This window comes from Dermochelys coriacea, chromosome 1 (assembly GCF_009764565.3).
Source record: "Dermochelys coriacea isolate rDerCor1 chromosome 1, rDerCor1.pri.v4, whole genome shotgun sequence".
Lineage (NCBI taxonomy): Eukaryota > Metazoa > Chordata > Testudines > Dermochelyidae > Dermochelys > Dermochelys coriacea.
Genome location: NC_050068.2, coordinates 237,906,117 through 237,921,925, shown reverse-complemented (window position 1 = coordinate 237,921,925; position 15,809 = coordinate 237,906,117). Strand labels below are relative to the sequence as shown.

Here is a 15,809-nt window from a genome sequence, read left to right as displayed (position 1 = left end):
TGGCCATTGTGAGTTTGGTGAGACTATCCACACTATCTACTTCAGGTACACGCTTTGCTCTAGAAATGGGGGCACTCTTCATTTACTGCAGCTTGTGAGATTATGCAACTGAAGGAACCATTGTTTTCTGAGGGCTAAAAATCAGTGGAAGGTTCCTTAAAAGAAAAGTACAGCCTATTCTCAAACAATGTCAGAGAAAGTCCTCTCTTTGTAGTTTGAGTTGTAGAAGGTCAGAAGTGTCCTACTTAGAAGTTAAAAAAAGAAGAAGAAAGTTTAGGCACAGACATGGAAAGGAAAAGTTGAAATACAAATCAAGCTTTAATGATCCTTCTAGTAACTGTCTTTTGTTTTTACAGCGTGAGCCATTAAAATGCTGGGCATCCAAGCTCATCCATCTCAAGGTGCTTCCAATAACTATGGTATCTTACTATATTCTTGTGGGATGGCAAATATTGAGTTTTAATGCCATCCATTGTAAACTGTAAGGGTGACATTTTCAAAGCTGCCCAAGAGATCTGAGATACTTAATTTTCCATTACTTATAATGGAAAACAGGCATCCAAACCGCTTGGGCAGCTTTGAAAATCTCAGCCTAAAGTTTTAGAACACAAAATTTCTATCCATTTAAAGAATGCTTTAAATTAGGAGTAATTCTGGAACATATGGGTTCTACTATTTTCTCCAAAGACTGTTTTCTATTTATGCATTTCATAAATAGGGTTGGGTAATACTTGGCATTTTTGGGTTCCAGGGGTTTGTACACAATGTTTGCTTTATGGAGGCTTGTCTAGTGCTGTGGTACAGTAAGGTGCAGCAAGAGCAGGATTCTAACAAGGTAACTGGTTAAATAAAGATAACCCAGAAGTGATACAGAACAGTCAGCACTCCTTCTAAGTATAGTGAGACACCCAGTGTTAATTCTTTCAAGGTCTGATCCAGTATTAATTGAAGTAAATGAAAGAACTAATATTGACTTGAGTGTGCATTGGACCAGATCCTCTGGGCCCAGATCCTCAAACAGGGGTGTGCGGGTGGGTGTAAATACCTTTGAGGATCTGGGTCTTATTGCCTTCTGGCACAGTTTTTATCCACTGAGTTGCACTTCTGGGATCCAACAAAGAGAAACACTACTTAGTGAAAACCATGCAAAACTAGAGACTGAAAGCTGAGTTTGGACTCAGCTGGGAATAGGATCCTACTGAAGTCTCCCAAAAGGTTAATGAACTTCACTCTATATTCTATATAGGTTGTTATACTTCAGTAATCACTATAATATCTGAGTACCTTTCAGTAGTATGTTAAGCAAAGTGATTACACATCTATCTCATGATGTTTGTTCTCTCATCCTTTCCCCAGAGGAAGCGTACAAAGTGGAGTGTCTTGTTTTGGAAATATATGATGGTTGGTTGGTTTTAAAATATGTACCTGTTGCTATGTGTATGTTAGAGAAGGCAAGGTCAAAGCAATGTGCCTTGCCCTTGAAGACAAAGGTGTCGAGGTTTGTGATGACCCTATTTCTTTAGGGAAATCATTCCACAGTCTTAGACTAGCCCCTGAGAAAACTCTCTCAGACAAGCTTTACACTTACTATTGAGAACAGTTGATTCCTAGGTTTATGAAGAATTACAGTACAGGAATCTAAAAAGGCAGCAGTATGTTGCCAAAGCAAACTCATGGTGTTCGGGTTTGAACAGGCTCCAATTTCTATCCTGAACAATTAATCGGGATCCTAATTTAATGTTGATTATTGCTTTAGATTACTGAGCTGGGAGTGCAAAATGTTTAATATGCTGTATTTAAATAATTTTTCACAAAGTAAACTTTTGATTTTACCTCACTGTATCCCTGTCAATTTAAATTCATGTTTTAATTTTTATATCAGATAATAGTTCATTTAATTGTTTCTAAAAAAGCACTAACCTGAAAGCTTCCCAGAAATCTAACATCTCTTAATAGTCTTTGCAAGTAGAATTGCTTACTGCAATTTAAATATTCAAAGGGCTTTATTTTAAAGTTAATATTGTTTATAGGAAGCAAATGCAAATAAGTGGTTAAAACCTTTTGGTATTAGGTCATTAAAAATCCATTCTTGACTTCCTGCCCACAACTACATCTTTTTTCAGACCTGTCACCCATTTCATTTAAGCACTTAGCTCTTTCCTAATGAATGAATTGGCATTTCATATTACCTTATTATCCTATAAAGCAAAATGCATACTCAATAACATTAACGGTAATTTCTCATAAAGACACATTATTGATCTGGGTGCTACCTGTAAGCATTGAAAATTGCATCCTGCACACAGAGCATTTCACATCTGGGCCTGAAGAATTAAAGAAAAATTAAATTTGACAGCAGTAAATTCACAGGCACAATCTAGGCACCAATTTATATGCAAAATGAAATGCTTTATGAAAATTTCCTCTATTTTCTCACGGAGATTTGGGAAAAAGATTTCACTAGATGCTTTTTTCTCTAATATCCCTCTACTTAAATATTATACTGCAGTCACTGCAGACTCCCTTTGATGTATAAATAATCAAGTTAAATTATGTGCAGCAAGGAGACTAGTGCTCTGCCATTCTTATTTTACAAAGTAATTTCTACCCTAGAGGGTCAAATTTCCCTGACAAATTCTTAATTACTATGTTGCAACAGAAGCAGAATCTATTTGTGCATAAATCCTGGGCATTCCCATGTGGTAAGTAACTAATATTACCAACCATTTCACTTGGCCTGTTCACTGAACTCCATAATTAGATAATACTTTTGATGATGGCACATTTGAAGTCTTAATCCATTTAATTTTTTATGAGATTTTTTTTATTTTAATAGGGATATGTTAGTGACCACTGCCTATTTAAAAATCATTAAAATTCTGTCCACAGCAGTAATAAAGATTAAAGATTACTAATATGGCATTCATAACCTTACTGGTTTTCTAGAAATCCGGGGCTTAAGGTAAATGTTAAAGGTCATTTAATATGTTAGTCACTAATTATAATCCTGGGTAATAGGTTCCTTTTCTAATTATCCTGGTATAAAAGTTCTATTGTTTGGGTCTATGCGTCTGATTTTTCTATTTGGTTTTTTGTGTGGATGAGTAATCCTGGAATTAAGCTTCCGAACATTAATGAAAGTAGGTAATGCACAATGATTAACTGGATAAAAGCATACGTTTGAAAGCTGCAGAATATCTCACCTTGAAGTTACTTACAAAAGATGCAACATCCCTTTTCTAGTAGAAATAAAGCAGAAAGGTCATTGCAAAGATTAACACCTTTTTATTTTAGTATCAAACATTGACAAATAAGATAAAGGCCTCCAGAGCATGTTGAGAAGAAAGCAGGAGCAACTAGAGACAAAAAGGGGAGTTGGGAGAATTTAAAAAGAGCAATCATCTCCCCGAATTCAGGAAAGCACTTAAACACATGCTTAACTGGATAAGGATGGATTTAAGCATGTGCTTAAATGTTTTCCTGAAATGGGGATTAGTTCTGCAGTAAACTACTCCTCAGAGATTCAAACAAACCTGGCCTGCTTACGTTCATACAAAAACTTGGTCTTTTCCTTCTGCTCACCTGTTATCTTCCTGCCCAGTGGCAGGTCACCTGTGATTGACAAAAAGCCCTAGGTAGTTTTGCCTGTGAGGTACATTTTATTATCTATGTGATTTCTCTTCTGATACCACCCAAAGGCCCAATCAGGGGCTCATTGTCTATACAACCACATAGGCATCATCCCTGCTCCCCAGAGTTTACATACTGAGGCCCCAGTGCAGGAAAGCACTTAAACCTATTCAGGACCGCACATACCATTTCTTACATCCCATTGACTTAAATGGGATGCTTTCCTTAATCGGGGTTTACGGCTCTGATCCTGTAATTGGCTCTGTCTGGGAAGATCATTGTGCCTGCTGGGAGTCCCACTGAAATCAATGGAGGCACCAATCATCGGCCTGCATATTGCAAGACAGGGCCTGAGACTAGATGCCATAAGTGAGTGCACTAAACAATAGGAAGAAAAGAGTAAGGGAAGACAAAAATAACAGCAAATGGAACCTGAAAGGTATCTAGCCACTTAACTCCCACTAAAATCAATGGGAGTTGGGCTCTGAAGTAACTTTGAGGCTCTGAGCCCAGGTGTCTTAACCCGAGTACACAAAAAATAGAGATAAAGATGATAATGCCAGAATTTTCACTATCTGAACATGGCAATATTCAGCTCACTTCAGCATAGGGGCACTGTGATATTGATTTAGTTAATTCTCATAAAGCATTTTGATGATAACACAGAACATAAGAATGGCCATACTGGGTCAAACCAATTGTCCATCTAATCCAGTATCCTCTCTTCTGAGAGTGGCCACTGTCAGATGCTTCAGAGGGAATGAACAAAAACAGGGCAATTATCAGATGATCCATCCCCTGTCATCCACTCCCAGCTTCTGGCAGTTAGAGGCTTAGAACACGCAGAGCATGGGGTTGCATCCCTGACCATTTTGGCTACTAGCCATTGATGGACCTAAGAATGTATCTAATTCTTTTTTGAACAAAGTTATAGTTTTTTGTCTTTAGAGCATCCCCTGGCAATGAGCTCCACAGGTTGACTGTGTGAAGACGTACTTCCTTTTGTTTGTTTTAAACATTCTGCCTATAAATTTCATTGGGTGACTCCTGGTTCTTGTGTTATGTGAAGGAGTAAACAACACTTTCTCCACACCATTTATGACTTTATATACCTCTATCAGATCCTCATTTAATCATCTCTTTCCCAAGCTGAAAAGTCCCAGTCTTATTAATCTCTCCTCATATGGAAGCTGTTCCATACCCCTCATCATTTTTGTTGTCCTTTTCCAGTTCAAATATACTTTTTTTTTTTTTTTTTTTTTTTTTGAGATGGGGAGACCTGAACTGCATGCAGCATTCAAGGTGTGGCATACCATGGCTTTACATAGTGGCGTTATGATATTTTGTCTCTTACTATCTATCACTTTCCTAATGGCTCCTAACATTGTTAGCTTTTTTGACTGTTGCTACACATTGAGCAGATATTTTCAACTGACTACTTACACACACATACACATACACTCTTACAAAGGATATTTCTAAACTGTTGTATTAATTTAGATGGAATATACAGGCCCAAAGAATCAAAGGTGTTGGCAGGACATGTCACTGTCCAACATTAAACAGTTTTAAAGAGGGTTTGTCGTTTGGTTTACAGAGACCTCTGCCTCCTTAGTACCCTAGCAAATACACCATTAAAAATCCTTTTGACCTTTTAGATACAGAAAAGAAGGGGGGAAACAATTAAAGGATTAGCAATGTAAAGTATTAAATAAGGCTTTCATTTTAACTACATGTTGGGACACAATTAGAAAGGCTAAGGCATAAAATAATTTACACCTAACAAGGGACAGAAAAGGTAATAATAAGAGGTCCTTTAAATACATTAGGAGCAAGAGAAAAACAAAGGGAAGTGTAGGTCTTCTATTTAGCAGGGAAGGAGAGCTAATAACTGATGTCATCACAAAGCTGAGGTGTTTAATGCCTATTTTCCTTCAGTCTTTATTAAAAAGGTTAAAGGTGACCAGATACTCAACACAATAAATATTATCAACAAGGGGAAAGGAATGCAAGCAAAAGTAACTATCTGAAGCTATATTGGAAATGTTAGTAATTATTTTGGAGAAGTCCTGAAGGAGGGATGAGGACCCAGAGAACTGGAGAAGGGCAAACATAGTACCTATCTTTAAAAAAGGAACCAAAGAGTACCTGGGGAATTCTAGACAGTCAGCCTAGCTTTGATACCTGGAAAGATACTGGAACAAATTATTAAATAATCAATATGTAAGCTCCTAGAGGATAATAGGGTTATAAGGATCAGATAGTGTGGAATTGTCAAGAACTAATCATGATAAATCAACCTAATTTCCTTCTTTGACAGGTTACTGGCCTACTGGACAGGTGGAAAGCAGTAGTCAGAATATATCTTGACTTTAGTAAGGCTTTTAACATAGTGCCACATGGCATTCTCAAAAATAAATGAAGCAAATGTGGTCTAGATGAAATTACTATAAGGCAGGTGCCCAACTGGTTGAAAGACCATACTCAAAGAGTGGTTATCAATGGTTCACTGTTAATCTGGGTGAGACATATCTAGTGGAGACTCGCAGGGGTCAGTCTGGGTCCAATATTCAATATATCTCATTAATTACTTGAACAATAGAGTAGAGAATACCTTATAAAATTTGCAAATGACAAAAGCTGGGAGGGGTTGCAAGCACTTTGGAGGATTAGAATTCAAAACAACCTTGACAAATTGGAGAACTGGTCTGAAATGAACAAGATTAGATTCAATAAAAAATACGTGCAAAGTACTTCACTTCGGAAGGAAAAATCAAATGCACAACTACAAAATGGGGAATAACTGGTTAGGAGGTCTGAGAAGGACTACAATGTGATGCAGTTGCACAAAAGGCTAATCAAATTCTGGATTGTTAGACATGGTAGGTAACTGTCCCACTCTGTTTGGGAGTATTGGGGCCTCAGCTGGAGTACTGTGTCCAGTTCTGGGCACCATGTTTTAGAAAAGACTGGAGAGAGTTCAGAGGAAAGCAACCAAATGATAAGAGGTTTAGAAAACTTGACCTCTGAGGAAAGGTTAAAAAAACTGGACATGTTTATTCTTGAGAAAAGAAGACTGAGTGGGGATCTGATACCAGTATTTAGATTAGATATTAGGAAAATCTTTCTAATTTAAAGAGTAGTTTTAGTTCTGGAATAGGCTTCCAACAAATAGGCACTCCATCACTGGAAGTTTTAAAAAATAAGTTAGACGAACATGGGTCAGGGATCATCTACGTATCCTTGGTCCTGTCTCAGTGCACAGGGCTTGGCTACATGACCTCTTGAGATCCCTTCCAGCCCTATATTTCTATGGCCCCATGATCCCATATTCCCTTTTCCTTTAGCGAGAGAGAGTTTTTAGATGCACCTGTCCCTTCCCCCTCCCTTGTTTCACAATCTCTTAGATGGTATCAAAGATGGTAATTTAAAGGACTCTTGAGGAAAAGGGAAGAAATTAGCTGAGTTGGGCTGGAACTGTTGTTATTGTGTTGTTGTTAAAGTCCGATCCTGTTTCCCAGGAGCCAAAACAAGACAAAAATACTCAAAAGGGAGGGGAAAAGAATAGCAAAGATAGAAAATATATCTTCTGTGTCTAGTGTTGACTCTCACTTGCAACCTCACTGTTGTAAAAACACAGACACAGCAATTGTTTTCCCAGATACTCTGAGACCATGGAAACTTGTACCAGAACTGGGCTATTTAGGGTATTGTTTTTAACTGCTTCTTTCTGGTCACAGGCATACAGCAGTGTTGCAAAATATGAAGTCTTGGCTGTTTAAACCAGATTCTTACTAGACAAAAGGAAAAAGGAGAGAGAGATAGGAAAGAGAAGAACTAAGGTTGGAAAAGAAAAGGACTCATGTCTCCTACAATGGAGGTGGAGTAGAAAACCCACTATGATGCCAGCTGGGGAAGCCCACTCTCCTTACACTGGGTGTACTCCCATAAGGCCTTCCCAAGAATCACATCCTTGCTCAGCCAAAGCAACATAAAGGAGCAATAGTGTAATTAAGAATTTGGATCATAAAGTCTTGCTGCTGTGCTCGCTGTTTAGACCCTAAAGAATCAAGGCTTGCCAAGATTTACATGCTTCCTCATATTTTCCATTATTGTAGAGGGTGGAAGAAGAGAGAGCTTAAATGTTTTTTTTATCATCACTTGATGGTCCACCTGGTGGCCCGCAGATGTAAATAGGAGCCTGGAGTTCATGAGACTGGGGAAGAAACACTACACTAAATAATGATGAAGCACTGTGGAGATTTTCAGTGCTCTCAAAATCTTCTATCCACTTCCACTTGTGGGTGTACCAGAGGTTGTGGATTGGCTGGCAATATGACCTTCTTCAGTGCAATGGCATTGCTTAATGACCTCCATAGAAACTGTTTTATATTGCCCAACAAACATATGTGCGATATTTCTGTGACTTATTCCTGAATATTTCTATATTTCTGAGTTTATGTACCAAAACATGTACTTGAATTTGGGCAGAGGTTGAGTGTGTAGCCTTGTAAAATTCTACCCATCAACTAACCTGAGGCAAGGAATGTTTCCGATGAGCTAAAAACTAACAGTAGATTTTACATTATTGGCATCTCCTTGGGAAGAATGAGAGAGCAGGTCTTGTGCCTGGGCTGGTGAATTTTCATAACAATTTTGCATGTTTGGCAGGAATTAAGGAGATAACACATAAGTGTTCTATTTTTTCCATGACTTTCTTCCCACAACCAGCCTCTTTAAATGCTTTAAGCAGAGTCAGAGGTAGACCCCTTTAAAATATTCAGAATGCTGCTTTAATCAAGGAAATAGATTCTCACCACACACACAACTTTCTGTCCCCTATTTTCAATATTTCTTTTTACCGCCAATAATGTGATGTGGGGAACATGATACTCTACTTTAAGTAAGTGGGATTTTCACCTTGCTCTAACACAGCACAGTACACATAGACTAGATATAGTCCCCTCTCTCTGGGGCTTTTGTTATTATTATCTTAAATAAAAATAAGTTTCCTAGCAGAGTTTGCTCCTAAGTTTGGATGTTTCTAGGTACTTTAGTGCACCTTATGGCTAATAGGACATATTTGATCTAGTTGCCAGCATGAGCCAGCAAAATCTGTTCTGTATCTTGGTACAAGATCTTGGAAAATAACACCTTGTTACATCTTCCTATACTTTTTCCTGCTTCCTGTCCTGGCAAAATTGTCATAGAAGTTACTCACCCAGGCACAAAACCTACTTGGCCACTCATGGTAGTTAAACATAGGTTTTGAAATTGATGGGGTTGCATTGGTATAACTGAATAGAAAATGTCCCACAGCCTTCAGGTTTACTTCAAGTGAACAGTGACACATGCTAGGAACTATCAAAATATAAAACATGTCTTTGTCATGTGCATTCCTGTCACATGAGAACAGTCATAGCATAGAAAGGAATAAATATTTGTAACCAAATAACCATGTTAAGAGGAGGCATGGTAATGAGCACCAGCATGAAGAAACGTGGACAGATTTCAAGGGGGGATTAGAGATTGGGATGCATGATAAACTATAGAGATGGGCCTGAACCAAACCCCTTGATACTCCTATACTTGAGGTATTTGTAATCTAGGTCTAGATTTCACCATATTACTTTTAGTAAAACTAGCTTTAAAATGGGGATGGAAACCTTACAATGAAAAAAAAAAATCCTGGTTTTGAATTTGAAATTTTGAAATGGTCAATGTAAAGCTTTTAAAAATTGATGGACTCAGAATGGTCAAAACACTGGAAAAATGTAATTGAACATTTGGCCTCCCCCTCCCTTTGAATTATGATATGCCAAAAAAATTGACCAGCCCTACTTTTTAGTACATCTTCCTCTTATAAGAGAAATTGTTTTCTCTTATAAATTTCCTCTTCAGTGACCCTGTGTGTATGTATATATTGCACTTCCAAACACTCTGTGGGGCTTAATTATGCCATTAATTGCCAGAGCCAAACCTGGAAGATGGAGAAAACACTGGAGCCAGGCATACACTGGTTACCAGATCCGTCCTGCTGGTGCAGAACAGAGGGACTAGGAACAGTTCGGGGTTGCTTGAACATAACTATGTGAGGCTCCTTGCAAATGTAGTAATGTGTTCCTCTCGCCAGCATGTGTACTCTTCCCCACACTTTATGTGCTAGCTAAGGTTGTGAGCCCCTTTCCCTTCAGACTGTGGACCAATGGCAGGCACAAGAGTCTTCCAATTACCATTCTTGTGTTCTCAGTAGGTATGCTGTCCTGCTGCATTGCAGGTACAGTATAGGAAGTCAGTGAGAAGTGCCTCCTTACCACAAAGGGCAGGATTTGGCTTATATAGTTTATATCCAGATTGGAACATGTAAAGAATGAAGTTCAGTATATGAACATTTCTAGTTTTTATAAAAAACTGAAAATTGTTGCACATTTAAAAAAAACAGTTGCCCTAGAAAGGTAGTAAAGTGCATTCTATTGCATGTTTATCACAAAAATGAGGAATGCCAATTGGCATAGACTCCTACTAAATGTAGTCTACTCTTCTGCCAGGGGATCTATCCTTTGTGTACTAGGACCCATCTTCAAATTGTATTGAAACAGTTAATTTGGGGTCTGATATAATATTAAAATTCCTGTTGACTTCAACAGGAACAGCATCTGGTCCCTATTCCACATCCAAAATTTTTGACATCCACATATGAGACTATGACTTGTCAAGTCCTCTGTTTCTCTCTGCACATCCATTTAGGAAGATAAGATTTGCCATATTTGCATAGTGGTTCAGACCCATGCCCTGTCTTCAACAGTGGCCAGTACCAGAGTTCAAACAGGAAGGTACAAGATACCAATAGTAGGTAAATGTGTGTAATTGTTCACCATAAAGGTCTCAGCATAATCCCAATGAGCTATAGATTGATTTAAACCCTGAAGTATGAGATTTTTATTCCTTCCACAACGTGTTGTTTGCATTTAGAGTTGTAATTCTGGATATTCTTATAATCCATATAAAAATCTATTCTGTTTCAGAATCTTACTAGGTATTGGCCTCAGTGACATCCTGTGGCAATGAGTTCCACAGTCTAATTAGGCACCAAGGGGGGAAAGTATTTCCTTTAATTGGTTTTGAATGTGCCACTCTTTAATTTCTGGTTTCAGAGTAGCAACTGTATTAGTCTGTATCCGCAAAAAGAAAAGGAGTACTTGTGGCACCTTAGAGACTAACACATTTATTTGAGTATAAGCTTTCGTGAGCTAAAGCTTATGCTCCAATAAATTTGTTAGTCTCTAAGGTGCCACAAGTACTCCTTTTCTTTAATTTCCATAACTGTCCCCTTTTCTCTTGTTTTATAAGAAAGGGAGAACAGAAGCTCCTGACTTACCTTCACTAAACCATTAATTTTATATACTTATCACCTTTTTAAAAAAAACTGCTTTAAACATTTTTGAAATACGATCATTTTGAAAACCTTAATTAAAACTTTGAAAAATATACAAAACCTCCAAATGATCATTTATAATTGTTTCAGCACTAACAGTGTACCTGGAAAGCAGGAGCTCCTCTAATCGCAGATCTAATTCCAACTCCTTCAGGTCTCAATATAGACCTAACTATAGAGCTAACTTGGGACTTTAGACATAGCCCTATTCCAGGGATGTTGCATAACCTGCACTTTACCAGCAATAGCCTTGGGAGGCATTGTGACTCAGACACACCCTCTGGGGTCATAAACCCTCCTCTGCTTCCTCATTGCTCTGGGGTGAATGTAGTTACTTGCCACTGGCCTATACGAGCAGCAAATGGCAATGCCCTCAGCATTATCTCAACTGTACTGGCCATGCATGTGGGGATGAGGGGAGGAGCTATACTATGCATAGGGGAATAAATGAGATGATAGCCCCTATCTACTCCTACATGCCTAGACAGGAGGTCTGCCTCAGTTTTCCATCCATAAAATAGGCATGAAATTACTTGTTTTGCTGATGTGTCATGAGGGTTAATTTAGTGTTCATAATACCTTTTGGATACGAAGTGCTAAGTATTATTCATATGCAAAGAACTGAAAAGTGTGTGTGTATGTTTAAGTAAGAGTCACCCTTTCACTTTTGATTTGTGTTTATTTTTACATCTGGAGCAAATCAGTAAATATATTTGAGAGAGAAAACACCTGATGGGATACTGTATTGCATGGGGAAAAAAACAGTTACCTTAGGTATAAGCAGATGTTAAAGAATTAAGGATGATTTTAAATAAGAGGGACCTTTCTGCTTGGAAATACCAAAATACGTACACGTACTTTTTTTTTTATTGCTGTCTTCTCTTTCAGCTAACCTTTGAGTGAGAGAAACTTCTGCTGATGTCAAATGACCAGGAGGACATTAACAACTGATTTTGGTGCCTGTCGGGTGCCGTTGGGTATGTCTCCCCATTACCAAGCTGGCTTTCCTCACTACTGCCACTGACCTTGCAAACAGCTCCGACAAAGGTTGGAATGGATTCATTGATCAGCTAGGCCAAGCATATGACAGTCTGTGCCTTAATTGAATCCCAAAAGGGGGCAGACTGGGTTTTTATTACAGAGGCCAGACGATAGCACTCATTAAAAGCTCCACAGACTGTGTAGTTTACTAATTAGTTTATTATACAGACACCTTGACGATGGGCAAAGTTGTCATTTTGCCCTTTATCGCACAGGGGATGTTGTTAAAAGTTTAATCAGCTAATACTGACCAACTCAGCTTGGCAGGCTGTGGATGGTCATTACTGAGGTCACCCCTGCTGTAGCAATTCTGACAGGGTCACAGCATGAACCTCCAATAAAAAGAGTGTTACATAAGGTAAAAGTGCACCTGAAAGGGAACCAGGAAAAGAGATGTGCTCAGCAGGGAGTAGAAAACAGATGGACTGTTAGGACAAGTGAATCCTGTTACAGTTTCTCTTTGCCTACATTGTTTAACATATGCTTTTTGGAAATATGGGGAGCACTGAGCTATTTCTTTGATATGTTCATTAGACCTCAAGATAGCCTGAACCAATTGGAGTATTGTCAGACACTGAATACTGCAGGGTAGAAGGAAGAAGGGGTGATTTTACTACTCCAGCAATACTTACCACCCAAAGGATGGGAGGGTTCATCTGCAATGTTTATGGGAATTTGCAGTAGAAAAACACCAGAAGAGAGCATTGTAATCTTGCCTCTCAAGCTACTATTCTCTCCTTCTCTCCCCCACATTACAGGCAATTCCCCTAATGTTTTATGAATGTCTTCAGTTGTGGCAATAAGTTATAATTTTGGGAAGCATTTTTTTTAATCAAGAGGTTGTTTTTATTATTTGTGTTACCACAGCACTTGTAAGTCCCAGCTGAGTGCAAAGACACCTTGTGTTAGGTTCTGTATAAATGTATTGTAAGAGGCAGCCCCTCTCCCAAAGAGCAGACAGTGTGAATAGACAAGACAGACAGAGTGACAGGGGAAACAGAGGGGAAGTGACGTGCCCACAGTCACCTAGCAGGTCAGTGGTAGGGCTGGGAATAGAGCCCAGGTCTCTTGACCTGTAGTTCAGTGCTCTAGCCACTAAACTGCACTCTCTCTCTCTCTTTTTTCCCCTCACAAAACAGGGAAATCTCCAGGTAAAATCCCATCCAAATTCCTGAGCAGCAACTTGAAAGAAACAAAGTACAGACAACCCCAATGGGGAAACTGTCTGAGTTTATCTCCAAGCCCCAGGGTTTACAGGGATAGGATACTTTTATTATTATTTAAATTGTTGCATCACCTAGATGTCCTAACTGAGATCAGGATCCAATTATACAAATACTAGAACGAGTGGTATACAAATACATAGTAAGAATCTAGTTCCTGCTCCAGTTTGGAGCTGCAGACCATTCTACAGAAATACCCAGTCAATGTGGAAGTGTTTAATAAAGTTGGTTGGTTTTTTTACCTTAGTAACAGGTCTTGGTATATTAATTCATGGTTCGAAGTGATCTAGGACGCAACAAGATGAATATAACTGTAGCCTGGTATTGCCAGCAAAGCACTGTCTGTATTCTCTGTCTGTACACTAGCTTAGGGTCTCTCGTTTCATATATCATTCACAACTCGAGGCAATAGTTCCACTACATCAGTACATATTCTTAATACAAAGAGAAAAAAAGAAAAAGAATTGCTAGGCCGTGTACATTTCTCTTTGGGAGCTAGATAAATGTGTAAGCTGCACTATCTTAGATGCCCCTCTGAATTTAGTCCTTTGGGTCTGTACATATACAGTGGATGGAATTCGAGTCCTGTGTGGGACTTTTTTTAAATGCTGCTCATGTCCCGCCCTGCAATATCCACTCCCACCCGATCCCACATCGTTTCTTTCATTTTTATCCCACTCCCACCCAAAAAAACCTTTGGTTCCGCAAATCCTGCAAGACAGATTCCCCCATGCTACAAAAAATAAAATAAAATAAAATAAAAATGGTCAGTTAAAATATTATATATATAAATGGAATTCAGACACAAATTTTACCACTAAAAGAATAAAACGAATCTTGCTTAAACCATGTAAAAATACTTTAACTCCTGTTATAATAGCTATCAAATCTTTCTTAAATTTAAGTATTAAAACACTTATTTAAAGAAAAAGAAACTTGCTTTACATTGCTGACATTCTATTTATGACAAATTGACTAAATCTTCATGTTTTCCCGCAAATTATCACAGTCTGTTTTTTTGCCCACCCAGTTCTGCCCGCAACAAAGTACATTTTACCAGCTCCTGCTATTATGGCAGTGGGTCTGGTGGGACCTGGAAGATCTCAGACCCCTTGTAGGGCTCTAGGTGGAATACTGGCACAATTGAAGTGAATGGGAATTTTGGCACAACTGTTTAGGACAGGAATTGAGGAAGACTTTCGGGCCAGACCCTCAGCTTGCACTAAATAGTGTAGCTCCATTGACTTTAATTTCCACCGTCTGAGAATCTGATCCAAGCATTTGAAACTGCAGAGTGAATTTAGACAGGAAGGATGTATTACACACACAGGAATCTGGCCAGGGCACATCAGAACACCTGGGCTAACAACGGGTCTTGCAAAATGGAGGTACCATTGCTAGTTAATATGTTTTGGTAGTCACCTCAGGAACAAATTGCTCTGTTACAGCCACACAGCCAAACACTCTGTCATGAACTCTCTCTAAAAAATATCTGCCTTAACTGTAAAACTAAAAGACTCCAACTTTTTCTTTTGCTGTAGCTCCCTCAGGCAAAGAAGGAATTTGTGATGTGTGTCAATGAGACATTTGAAATTTCACACATTTAAATCGTCCCAACTTCAACAGCATTTTAAATACACTGAAACCAGCAGCACTCTTAAATTCAAATACTTACCAGTCTCCTTCCTACAATCTTGCTGCTATTAGCCTCAAAGACATAAGAAAAAGAATATGGGAACAAAGCCATGTTCTGTAATCAAATTAAATATGAACCAATTTAAAAGAAAGAGTTGATCTAATACTAATGAATAATACTTTGTACTTTGGTAGCATCTTCCATGCAAGAATCACAGTGTGCATTGCTAATATTAAATCAGCTCACACCATCCTGTATTATCCTCATTCTATGCATGGGGAAACTGAAGCACCAAGCGATGTAGCTTACCCAGAGTCACAGTAAATTGGTGACAGAGCAGGGAGAGAACTTAGGAGTTCTGACTTCCATTCCTGCAGTTTAGATGTCACTGTTACATTATCTGCAGTGCTACAAAACAAACCAACAATAGGACCCAAGCACCACAAGACTAACACAAAATGGAAATACCAGTCATTGAAATGAAAGTTAGGGTTCGGGTTAGGGTTAACCTCCACCCCACAAACCCTAGCTCCAAGAAATAAGACAAATGACTCACTGTGAACAAAGCATGCCCTAGAAACTCTCTATACAGTAGCCACTGTTTCAGACAAATACCCCCACTCTTTGATAGTCAAATGCCGTGATATGATGACTATCACGTTGTGTGGTATTTTCATAATGCCATCCCCAAGCCAAATACCATAGCAAGTAATCTTCCTCCTGTTCAAGTAAGTTGAGATGCTCCCATGAACTGCAGTGGTGTAGGATCCCATTCCTTCACTGCAACCAAGGAGCACGTAGTGCAGTTCAAAGGGCATGAGGGAGGGGGTGGATAATGAGATCC

General features: G+C 38.7%; 1 long non-coding RNA gene across 1 annotated transcript in view; it reads left to right on the top strand.

Annotated features, from left to right (window-relative positions):
- The window catches only part of LOC122460719, a 130,205-nt gene that overhangs the window by 67,431 nt on the left and 46,965 nt on the right, over positions 1-15,809 (top strand). The window contains exon 2 of the long non-coding RNA XR_006282176.1: positions 11,954-12,042. This is a non-coding gene — a long non-coding RNA (uncharacterized LOC122460719). The remainder of the gene's footprint in view (positions 1-11,953; positions 12,043-15,809) is intronic.